The sequence below is a fragment of the Notamacropus eugenii genome, chromosome 4 (assembly GCF_028372415.1).
Source record: "Notamacropus eugenii isolate mMacEug1 chromosome 4, mMacEug1.pri_v2, whole genome shotgun sequence".
In the NCBI taxonomy this organism is placed as follows: domain Eukaryota; kingdom Metazoa; phylum Chordata; class Mammalia; order Diprotodontia; family Macropodidae; genus Notamacropus; species Notamacropus eugenii.
The window spans coordinates 148,918,348-148,930,379 of NC_092875.1; the positions used below are offsets into that span (position 1 = coordinate 148,918,348).

Sequence of the window (12,032 nt, forward strand, 5' to 3'; positions counted from 1 at the left end):
GAAAGTAGGTCATCATCTGTAGGGGAAGGCAATGTCAGCACCCTAGGTTGGTGCCCCAATTGCCCTTCCATAATTACAGCGCTGAGAAGCCAGTGCAGAGAAAAAGTAAGTAGGACAGTTTGCCTGGAACATGAAGCATGATAGAATGCACAAAAGCAGTGACATGTATTAAGGATCAAATGAGATACCACATGGGAAATGCTTTGCAAACCTTGAAGCACTATATAAATGCTAGCTATTATTATTAAGCTTGGAAAGGCAGGGTGGAGCTAGATTTTGATCAGCTTTAAATGTCAGAGGAACTTGTATGCCAGTTATAGGGAGCTGAGTGACATGATCAGGATGTTATTGGATGATAACTTTGGCAGTTGTGTGGAAGAACTGGAAAGGGTAAAGATTGAAAAGAGGATTACAAATCAATTGCAATAGCTCAAGGGAGAGGCGATGGTATCTGAATTAAGGCAGTGACCATGGGAGTAGAGGGTAGGGGTACATGGTGAAGATATTGTGGAGGAAAGATTGAAGGAACTTGGTGACTTGGAAAAGGAGGTAGTGAGAAGGAGAAAAAAAGGATGACTCTAGGGTGAATGAAAGGATTAGGAGTATTTTTGATAGAAATAGGGAAGTTTGGAAGAGAGGCATACTAATGAATTCTATTTCCAGCATGTGGAGTTTGAGATGCTTACTGGATGTCTAGTTAGAGATGTCCAATAGGCAATTGGGGATGTGAGACCCGAGCTCAGGAAGGAGATTAAGACTGGATATACAGATTTGAAAGTCACCTGCATAGAAATAATATTGATCTCATGGGAGAGGAGGAGACCAGGAAAAATGAGAAAGTCTAGATAAAGGGTTCATAACTTAGGGTTCATAACTGTGAACTTAAAGAACTGCATTTTAATGTAATTAATGTAATTGTTTTCCTTTGTAATGGCCTTTAACACCATTATTCTGAGAAAAGGTCCATAGGATTTCTCAGACTATCAAAGGAGTCCATGACCTCCTCCCACAAAAAAAGTTAAGACTCTGGTTCACAGAGAGAAGGGATGGTATCTTTTACTATAGACAGCATATAGCGCTGGAAGAGATCTTAGAGCTCCTCACTTTACAGACTTGGAAAACAGGCCCAGAGAGAGGAAATTATTTGCTCAAGGTCACACAGTAGCACCTGCCATTCCAATAAATATATGCATGAGCAAGGGTAGCAAACTTTCCATGAGTATGATGATAAGAAATTGCGATGGCATTCTCCACATGCCGCAGGTACCCCCGAATTTCACGTGATGCTAACTCAAGGCTGTCCCAGGGGAAACTTGTTATACTCCCCATCGAGGGGACCGTGACCACAGGAGAATTGACTTTCCAGTTCTCTGTTCTCGGGCCAGCCCCAACTCCATGTGGGGCCCTCAGCTCCCCGGTCTCCCGCCACTTCTCACCCCGAGGGCCCCGGAACGCTTAGCGCATATCGCTACCGTGCGCCCAGCTGTCCCTCCGGACCCTCGGGCCATGGCCATGCCACTCCCAGGCTGGGGCCCGGGATGTGGGCCTCTGTCGGCCACCTGAGAGCCAGAGCTGCTGGGTGAGGGTCTGCTTGGCTGCAGGGAGGGGGCCCCTGGAGCGCTTGCAGCGGCCATCGGGGGGAGGCGGGCGGGGGTAAGGCGCTGCTGCTGCCGCCACGCCGCCGCCGCCTCTCTCCGGGTGACACAGGCAGACTCCAGGAGCGACCGAGGCGGTGAGTCGCAGCGTTTCCCTCTCCGCGTCTCCTCCTTGGTTCGAGCGCCTAGGCAGAGTTGCGGCTGGGGCGGGTCTGGCTGTTTTGGGGGTGGGGGGGGGGAAGGAGTGGAGGCAGCTGCCCCTGCTGTCCGGGGGTGTGCGAGTAGGGGACAAGCGCAGCACTTTCGAGGGGACCCTGACACCCAGAGCCGCTTAGTCCGCAGCCACAATTGTGCACTCACTCTTTCCCCATATTTGGGGGGGAGCAGAAGAAAAAGAAGGGGAGTGGGTGTTGGCCAAGAGGGAGGAACTTCGGGGCGAGACGTGCAGAAGCGGAGGCAGGAGGGGAACCTAGTGCTCAGGGTCAGCTCTTGGGGCATAGCAGAGAGATCTCAAAGCCCCTGAAAAGTAGGAGTGCATCTCTCTGGGGAGAAGGGGGCCACGGCTCGGGCGCACAGCTGGTTTCCTCATTTCTGGAACTGGAGCCTAGGGTCAGTGAAAAGAGAAGGAGCGTCCTAATCCCCACCCTGCAGTGTCTGAACACTCACCACACCGCACCCTGTAGCCTACCAATTAGGGTCCCCTGTCAGGGTCCTGGCAGTGGGGTGGGTGTTGCAGGAGAAATGTCAGGAGTGGGGTGGGGGGTGCTTTGGATTGGGATGGGAAGGATCTGCTGGAGAGAGGCAGAGAAGGAAGTGTGCATTCTAGGCTTCTGATGCAGGACTTGGAACATTGGTTAGTTGTGCTGACAGGGACCCAGGGGAAGGGGCGTGTTGGGGAGCTGTGTGTTTCATTGCACGCCGATTTATTTTTAGGTGCTGGAGAAGCAGGATGTGTAAAGCGGGTTGTATCAACCGGGAGGGTCAGGAGGTCTCTGTGTCCGCAGGAAATGGACTAGTTTCTTGCAGCAAATGAGAAAAATTACGAGGCAAACAAAAGAAGTCCATTTGCAGTTCCTTCTGTCTCCTCCGTTTACCTTAAACGTGTTTGTGGCTCCTGCTTCTGGGGCTAAACTCCGGCTCCAGAGATGTGAGGAGGTGTCTCCACAGCAGTAATGTATGCGTAACTGAGAAGCAGCTCCTCCAGGTTTCAGTCACCGAAGGGAGTCACATCAGCTTACTCAAAGTTTTCCCAGTTCAAGTTTAAAAAATAATGAAGTCAAGCTGCATAGCTACGCTCATTTGTTAGCCCTCATAAGTATTTTTATAGATGAGATGATCCTGGATCTTACCAGGAACCCTGCTACTTTTAGCCTGTTGCTACATCTAGAAAGGTGGCTAGGCAAGGGATAGTGGTGGAAGGATTGCCTAAGTCAGAATCGTGAGAGGAGAGGGGATTGATTAGAACTCTGATAACTTCCAGTCATGTGTAAGAAATCCACTCCCCCCTCCTGTTTTCGTAAAGTGTTGGGCAGTCTTGGTGTAGAAACTTCCTCCACTGATTCAAATGAGTATCTCATCTATAACTTAAAGTCTTTCAGAGTGGCCTGGGGTATGAAGAGGCTAAATAAATTGTTCGCAGTTACTCAGCTGGTTACCATAGCAAAATCAGGACCCAGGTATGTCGTCTTGAATCCCAGGTCAATCCTCTAGTAGTCCAGCTACTGCTTCAGGAAGCTAGGTGACACAGTGCAGAGAGGGTCAGGCCTGAAGTCAGAAAGATCAGAGTTCAAATCTAGACTCTGACACTTAGGAGCAAGTCTTTTAACCTATTTGCCTTCGTTTCCCATCTGGAAAATAAAGGTAGTAGTAGCACCAACCTCTCAAGATTACTGTGAGAAGCAAATGAGATAATATTTGTAAAAAGCATTTAGCATAGTATCTGGCACATAGTAAGCACTATGTACATCTTAGCTGTTATTATTCCTGAAAAATAATGTATAAATAGAGTATGTTTAGCTGATTAGTTTGTAACCATACCAGGAATAAGGAGGCAGAGCTGGTGGGCTCTTCAAGCCTGTAATAGTGAGATCTTGTGGTTCTTGCACAGCTCCTTTATCAGAAGGAGTATAGGAGATTAAGAGGATTGGACTTGAGTTCAAAAAGACCTGGATTCAGACTCTGCCTCTGATCTGTGTGATCGTGAGTTAGCTTTTTTTTCCTTTTCTTTATTTGATGGAGTGGAGATGGAAGGGACGGGAGGCAAGCCTCCTATTTATTAAGCACTTACATTGTTTTAGACACTGGACTGGAGTTAGTAACTGGAGATACAAAACAATGACACGGAAAGTTCCTGCCCTCAAGCAGCTCACATTCCAATGGGAGAAGACAACTGAAAAGCAATGGGGGTGGGGGAGGTGACTATGAGCCTGGTTATTATAGTGACCAGTTCTAGCAAAGGTTCCCAAAGTGGGAGGAGGCTGGAACTATGGGGGAGGGTGGTAGTAGCCTTGGGTGAAATTGGGGGCATTGAGTAAAAATAAGGAAGCCTAAGAAGAGAATTTTGAAAAACTCTTTGTACATGTTTCCTCTGTTGTGTAACAGAATTAAAGTCATAGTGATTACATTATTTTCCAAATAAAAATACAAAATGCAAGTTATAGTCAAGTCCTCTGACAGGTCTTAAAAAGCAAGTATTGGCACATTTTTGAGAAATCTGTCATGTATCAGCAAGAAAAATACATATAATGACTTGTTTACAGCATGATACTATGCAGTTACATGACATAACATTGCATCATCAAAATTTTAATGCAAATTTACAATAAATAAAAGATGTGGCATTTTAGAAAATATGTATTTTATTTTTTAAATGATATAGATTAAAAAAAGTTAAAGGGTTAAGAAAAGTAGATTTCCAGGGGGTGCTGAGTAATTTTTTTTTTTGAGAAGGGAGCAGGAGGCCAAATAAGTTTGGCAACCTTTGTCTATACAGTCAGAAGCACAACCTACCAGGGAATAAAGTTTGGCTTGCATGGGCTATCCCCCAAAAGAAATTCACCAGTGGGAGAAGGCTGGCATGAAGGAGAGGATGTTTTGGGGAGAAAAAAAATGTAAATGCATTGATTAATTATATTTATGTTCCTCTTATTGTGGAGAGTCAGAGCTCTTCATTTTAAACAAAAAGTGGGGGAGGGCCTCTGGCAAGAAGAGCTTTTAAGTGAATTTTAATGCCTACTACTAATGGCACTCGATCACAGGAAGTTAATTTTGAAAAAATAAGTTTTCTGATCTATTCTATTACACATCTAAACACGAGTTAGCTTTTCTAAGTCTGTCTCCTCATCTGTAAAATAAGAAGGTTGGACTATATGGATGCTAAGATCTCTTCCAAATTTCAGTCTGGGATCTTGTAGTTTCAGGGGCCAAAGTACATTGAAAAGGACTTTAATGAAAAAAAGAAATTGTTCCTTCTCCTACTAAAGAGGGAGAATGATGGAGGAGAAAGAATAAGAGAGTAGCATTCAGAACTTCTGTGTCACTTCCTACCTGTGTGACCTTGAGCAAGTCATTTCCCCTGTCTGAGTCTCAGTTTCCTCACTCATAAAAGAGGTGTCCTCTTACTTTAAAATCTAGTGATTCATATAGTATATTTATTGGAGCTCAGCTTTATTTAATCATACTAGAAGGTTTTGGGAAGGAGCTTCCGTGTAAGACAATGCTAAGCCCTCTCCCTCAAAGAGCCTATGTCCAAAATGTGATATATCCATGATAAGTTCTCCTAGTTCATAGGAGCACAGGTTTCAGAACTTGAAAGGATCAGCTGATCTCCAAGTGGCAAAATGCCATCGCTGTTCTCCCATTTCCTTTAGAGGGCTTGTAATCTTCAAGTAATGTTTAGTCAGAATTACTACTACTATTGGAACAGTATATATTAATAGAGGTCTAGGGATAAGTAGGGGTAAAGACCAATTAAAAAAAAAAACCTTTATAACCAATATCAAACATTATAAATTTCATGAAAAATGAGAATCTGAAAGTCCTAAGAAACTGAGAGTTTGTCATAAAACTATAGTTTACTGCCCTTTTGAGGGATATTTCAGAGGGCTTCTGCTTACTGTTTTTGTTGCAGGCTTATGGAACTTTCCTGTTCCCTTTCCTTCTCCTCCTTTTCTCCTTCTTGCTTTCTCAGGTCCCTTCTTAACAAAAAAGTGCCAAAGATTCACAGTCTGGAATCTAAGATTGGGCCATAGGGAAATCCAGATCCAGCTGTTTGACAGAGCTTTTGGAATGAATTTAGCTCAGGAAGCAGAAAGTCAAGTCACCAAATCCACGGGCTTTACAAATAGTACTTGGATTTCAGATTATGAAATCTGCCTTACTTGATGACTTTGGTCTGTTAAGAGGTTGGTATACCGAGAATTTGGAACTCCCTCTTATAGGATCATTGGATGATAGATTGAGAGCTTATTGTAGGAGCTTAGAGGTTATCAAACCTACCTCCCTCATTATACAGATGAGGGAATTGAGACTCAGAGAGTAAGTGATTTCCCAAGGTCACACAGATTGGGCTAAGATTTAAACCTAGGTCTTCCATGGTTCTTTCCACTGTGCTAGGTGCTGCTTAATAATGCCTTTGAGATATTTAAGTCATTCCTAGAAATAATACAGGTCCCCAGGAAGCCCTTCTGAAGGAGACAAGCCTAGAACCAGTTTTATGTGGAGCAGTGATAAAAATTAGTACCATCTATTTCTTCTGTGGAAATGATATTTCCACATTATCCCGCTCTACTCAGAGCATATGTAAAGCATTGTCCTCATTTCAGGGTGCCGCATTTTGGAAGGATATTGATAAACTGGAGAGTATCCAGAAAACTGCAGCTAAGGTGGAGAAGAGCCTTTGGTTCATGCCATTTGACTGAGGGCACTGAGACATTTACCAGGGAGTAAAAGAAGGGGACATAAATAACTATCTGTTTTGTAGAGCTATTGAAGTTGTTCTGCTTGACCTCCGAGGATGAAACTTGGAGCAGGGGGTGGAATGTGAACTTAAAATTCAGGAAAGGAAAAATTGTCTAAGAATTAGAGCTATCCCAAAGTAGAAGAGGTTACTTTGTGAAATAATGGTGTCTCCTCTGTTGGAGATCTTCAGATGAAATCTGGATATCCACTTGTTGGAGACATTATAAGAGGATTCTTTGTTCAGGTTTGGTTGGATTGAAGATGAGGTGGGGCTCAGAGGCTCTGTCCAACTCTGATATCATCATCTGATTCTGATTCATTATTCCTCTGCGTGGCAACATTGGCCATGGTTACCAAGACCAAGGCCTTGAGAAAATAAAATTTTAATTCATTGTTGAGAAAAATCTAGAAACTTCTCTAAAACAAAAATTCTGTTATTTGATTATAAATTTGAGCACTGTAATGTCTGAAATAATTTTAAATGAGACTTTACCTAGCATACCAGTTTCTCATTTTTTTAATTTCTAAGCAGAAAACACAAAAAATAGAAAGTGTGTTAAAATACCGGCTGGCTAGAAGATGAAAGGAAGAAAATGAGACAGTTAGCACACATTCAGTAAATCCCTTAACATTTAAGAAACATTTTTTGATATTTTTTGGTTTCATAATATTTTTTGGTTTCATATTATATTCATTTCTGAATATATCCCTCTCTTACCTAGTGTGCCATCCCTTGCAACAAAAGATAAAAGATGATGGGATGGGAACAATTCATTCAAACTAATAAACATTGATCAGATCTGACAGAATATGCAATGAATATGTATCTTTTGGTTTGATTAATTGAAATTTCTTTTTAACTTAACCCCAATGCTCAGATTAAGCCAAATGCTCCCAAACATGTTCTTTCTCTCTGTCTCTGTCTCTCTCTCCCCTATCCATCCACTGCTATCAACTTAATAACCTGATATGATCAAAAGATTATAGTATTATTGATTTAGAGCTGGAAGAGATTGCAGAGACCTTCTAGTTAGACTCCCTTATTTTATATGTGAAGAAACTGAGTCCTAGGGCTATAATTTGTCAAAGGTCATACAAGTTGTAAGTGTTGAGAATTACCTTGGCTGAAAGTTTCTTATTCTGAATGGAGATAAGCACTTTACTCAACAGAATGACTTTAGAGGAGGTGAATAGGGATAAATGGATGGATGGATGGATGGATGAATAGTTTGATGGAATTAGGTATGGTAAAACATAAGGCAATAACAATTCTATTTTTTTCTTGATGTTTAATGTGAACTACATGTAGTTATTATCCTTAGTCTTCTTGAAGATGTAGAGTTATTTGGAACAGGGAAGCAACAATCTAGTATGTTTAAATTTCCAGGCTCTAGAAAAAAAATGATAGAATGGGGATATCCAATAATGTACCTTTTTTAAGGTGTGTAACTGTTGTAAGCTCAGATCTTGGACTTGTGTTCTTAAGGCAAAAGGATGAGTTGCTCTGGCTCAGAGGTTAGGAAACTGCAGCCTTGGGACCACATGTGACTCTCTAGATCCTCAAGTTTGACCCTTTGACTGAAGCTGAACTGTGGCCTTGAGGTCACAGGTTCCCCACCCCTGCTCTGGCTATTGCAAGGTCAATTAGATTATTATTATGGTGAGCCCAGGAGAAAGAATTGGGAAAAGCCATCCTAGAGTTGGAAATTTCTTGTTTAATGCTACACTTGTCACCCTTATCACTTTCTGTGAATAAGTTGTAAATTCAGTTTAACAAACTATTTCTTTTTGCTGTTGCTATCAAGTCATTTTTCAGTCATGTCTGACTCTCTGTGGCATCATTTGGGGTTTTCTTGGCAGAGATTCTGGAGTGGTTTACCATTTCTTTCCCCCGTTCATTTTATAGATGAAGAGCTGAGGCAAACAGGGTTAAGTGACTTGCCCAGGGTCACCTAGTCAGCAAGTGTCTGAGGTCAGATTTTAATTCAGGAAGACGAGTCTTCCTGACTCCAGGCCTAGCAGTCTATCCGCTGTGCCACTTAACTGCCCCAAACCATTTATTAAGAACCTACTATAAGCAAGGAAGGCACCAGATCCTGGGGATATGAATCCCTCCGCTCAAGGAGGTTGTTTTTTTACTGTGGGGGAGAGTGGAGGATATAACATATTCATAGATAAATAATTACAATATATGTACACAATTTCTTTTTTTAAATTTTTATCCCATAAATTAACCCCTTTTTTGTAGTACTATGGGCTACAGATATTTGATAAGGAGATTTTACTGGTCTTTCAATTCTTTCAGTCTTCTGATGGCAGATTTGACTGTGACTGCAGAGGTGGTATTGTAGGTCCATGCACCACCAGTTACTGTTTTCATACAGGATCCACAATGCCAGATACTCACAGCCTGTCTCTTCATTTTGGTCTAGCCACAGAAGGAGCAAGTATCCTTGGCATGCTGGCTAATTTCAATTTTTTTCACCATTTTTCTGAGGGATGCATCATAATGTGTTCCATATTTACCAACAATTCCGACCTTGGTATGTTTAGCCATGTTGCGAATTGTAGGGCTAGAACTTGGTTAAAAAATGCTCATTGGTTGAAAAATGCTAAATTAGTGTCCTTGTGTTTTTTGCATCACAATAATTTCTAGATATGCTATGCAGTTAGACATGCTGCCCAGCCTCCAGCTCAAACCCTTCTTCATAACAAAGAAAATCAGTTAAACAAAACAACTGATACAGTGACCACAGAGGACAGTACGTGCAACATTTTGTCCCTATAGTTTTCCATTTTTGTATCCCGAGGTGGGATACATGTTTCATCATCTGTTGTCTGGGACAAAGATGAATGCTACTGTTACTTAGAGTTACTTAGAAACTCGTGGAGTGTTTTCATTTGTTTTATTTAGTCTATCTCTACGTATATATGTATGAATGTGTGTTTATACACACACAATATTTTCCTGATTCTGCTTATTTAGCTCTGCATTGGTCCATATTTCTCCAAATTCTTCATGTTTATTTCTGACTGCCCATTAATATTCTGCTGTAGTACTATGCCATCATTTTTCCAGTCATTCTCCAATAGATGAACTCTTAACGTTGTTAGCATTTAAGTCACTTTAAAGGTAGCATCCAAAAGAACAGAGCTGTCAAAACTAAGGAGAAAGGAAAGACTATGCAACATCCTCCATCCCCTTTGTCTTCCTCATAAGTGGATTGACTATTTAAACAGACCTCATAAAGTAGGAATAATTTGTGCATGTTGGACATATGAAAACAAAGCACATCAATAAACCTGAACAAATTAATCGGAATGGACTAAAGCTGGCTGAAAAAGAAACCACAGTGCCAAACAAATGTGTTAAAGCTGGTTGCTTTGTGTAGGCCAGTTGTGATGCTTACAGTTATTTATTATTAAATCCAGGGCTGTCTCCTCACATGCAGCATGGGTATGTTAGGTGGAGGAGGCAAAATAAATTTCTCTAGGCTTTTCTTACCCACCTTTATCCAGGGGAGACAAGCAGAAGGTTGGAGCCAGAAGCTTGGCCATTCTGCTCTCCTCAGAGAGAGGGAGTAATGGGCTAGAATTCTATCTGCTTCCTGCAATATATTGGAGTAGGGGATGTGGTTTTCAGGTTTAAGCTAAATTTCTCTTGTCTGTTTAGTAATGAAAAGGAGGAAAGGAAAACTGAAGCTTTATATATCCAAGGCTTGACCTCTCTCTCATTTAGCAAATATCAGTTCTGTGAACACACATAGCAATTTGTAAAGAAACTCATTCATCTAAATTGACAGCAAAACAGAAATCAGAGAAAGTATACATAGGAGAATATATGCCAGACCATAGAGAGTGAAGGAGTTATCCAGTTGGGAGTGAGGTAACCCAAATCAACCAAGAGAGTCTTAGATCTTACCACCCACAGGGAAATTCCCTGAAGTCTCTAGCACAGTAAACTGGGGACAGGGGTATAATGGAGACTGCTGGCTTCTTTCATGTTAGCTTCTTCTCAGAGTCTTTTCCTTCATCAACCTGACATTGTCCATCTTCTCTCTCAAAATTGGAAGACAATTGCCTTCTCAATAAGGGAGGGAGAGGGGGAAGGGAGGGAGAAAATTTATAACTCAATTTTTTAAAAAAATGAATATTAAAAATTGTTTTTACATGTAATTGGGGAAAAATGAAGTATTAGGTTATAGGAAAAAATTGGAAGCCAGAAAAGCCCAAAGAGACTCAAAGAGCCTGATGCTCTCCTTTCTCTGACCCTCACCAAATCAGTCTCATCCTTTATGCAGGCATGGGGCATTGATCTCCACTAATGGGAGAGAGTCCTATATCAGCAGGCTTTGAGACTCAGATTACACTATATATTTATTTTTAGTATTGCCTAAGAAAGGTGAGTTGCCTTGGTGGAGCATGTTAAAGATGTTTTTGATCTGGTTTTCCATCTATACAGAATGTCTGAAAAGGAAGAAGGGTTTCATTTTACTTCTGCTGAGCCAAAGTTATAGTGGTGAGCACAGTGGCATGTCAATCAGGTTTGGCCCTCACCCTTAACTCCTCAGACCCTCAGTGTCCTAATCAGTAAAATGGGTGTGATAATATTTGTACTGCCTACCTCACAGAGAGGAAAGAACTTCACAAATATTAAGGCACCATCTAAATGGAAATTATTTTTATTATGATTTATTTTTTTGCTTCTGGAGGATGGGAAGGGAAAACGGTGATGACAATGACAATACTCTGGATGAACTAGATTCCCAGGATGAGAGGAAGCTGTGCCTTGGAAGAAGAACTGACCTCAGCCATAGGAGAGGGGGGCTCTAGTCCTGAATCTGCCACTAACTATATTTGGGGCTAGTCATCTCAACTCACTGGGTCCTTTTTCCCATTTGTAAAATGAAGGGGTTGGATTAGTTGTTCCCTAAGTTCCTGGAAAGCTCTAAAATGTTGATATTTTAAGTGATGAGTTATCAGAAATTTCCTACAGGAAAAGCTATTTTTTTCTCTGTTGGACTTTACCTTGTATTTAATTGTGAAGCATTAATCTCAGATGACTCCCTCTCTTGTGAACTTTATACTTCACGTAATCTGTGCCACACAATTTAGCAGATTATATCCTTACTCACATTGTTCATCCTTGTTTCATGTGTATTAGGCTTTCTTCAACTAGACTGTATACTTCCTGAGGACAGGGACTTGGTCATACTTCTTTTGTTTTCCCCATGAGTCCTGAGCATGTAGGAAGTGTCTACCAAATATATGATGAGTGTCTGATATTTGGTGGTTAAAGTAGACTTGCAAATATATATATATGTATATAAATTAAATATTTCCTTGCCCATGAAACCATGAAATATTTTACTAGCTCTCTCTCTCCCTCTCTCCTCCTTTTCCTTTCTTCCTCCTCCCCTCCCTTCTTCTCTCCTCTCCTTTCCTTTCCTCTCTGTCTCCCTTTGTCTCTGTCTCTCT

The 12,032-nt window shown here is 41.5% G+C and overlaps 1 protein-coding gene and 1 pseudogene across 2 annotated transcripts in view; one reads left to right on the forward strand and one right to left on the reverse strand.

Moving 5' to 3' along the window:
• The first annotated feature begins 1,646 nt into the window (after positions 1–1,646).
• Positions 1,647–12,032, forward strand: part of NCALD (neurocalcin delta) — a 579,604-nt gene continuing 569,218 nt past the window's right edge. Inside the window, exon 1 of one of the 2 annotated variants that reach the window (XM_072603368.1) lies at positions 1,647–1,732. The gene's annotated coding sequence lies outside the window, so the exon portion shown is untranslated. The remainder of the gene's footprint in view (positions 1,733–12,032) is intronic. The other variant, XM_072603367.1, reaches the window with a different exon arrangement.
• LOC140500648 (large ribosomal subunit protein eL43-like) lies at positions 8,810–9,141 on the reverse strand (annotated as a pseudogene).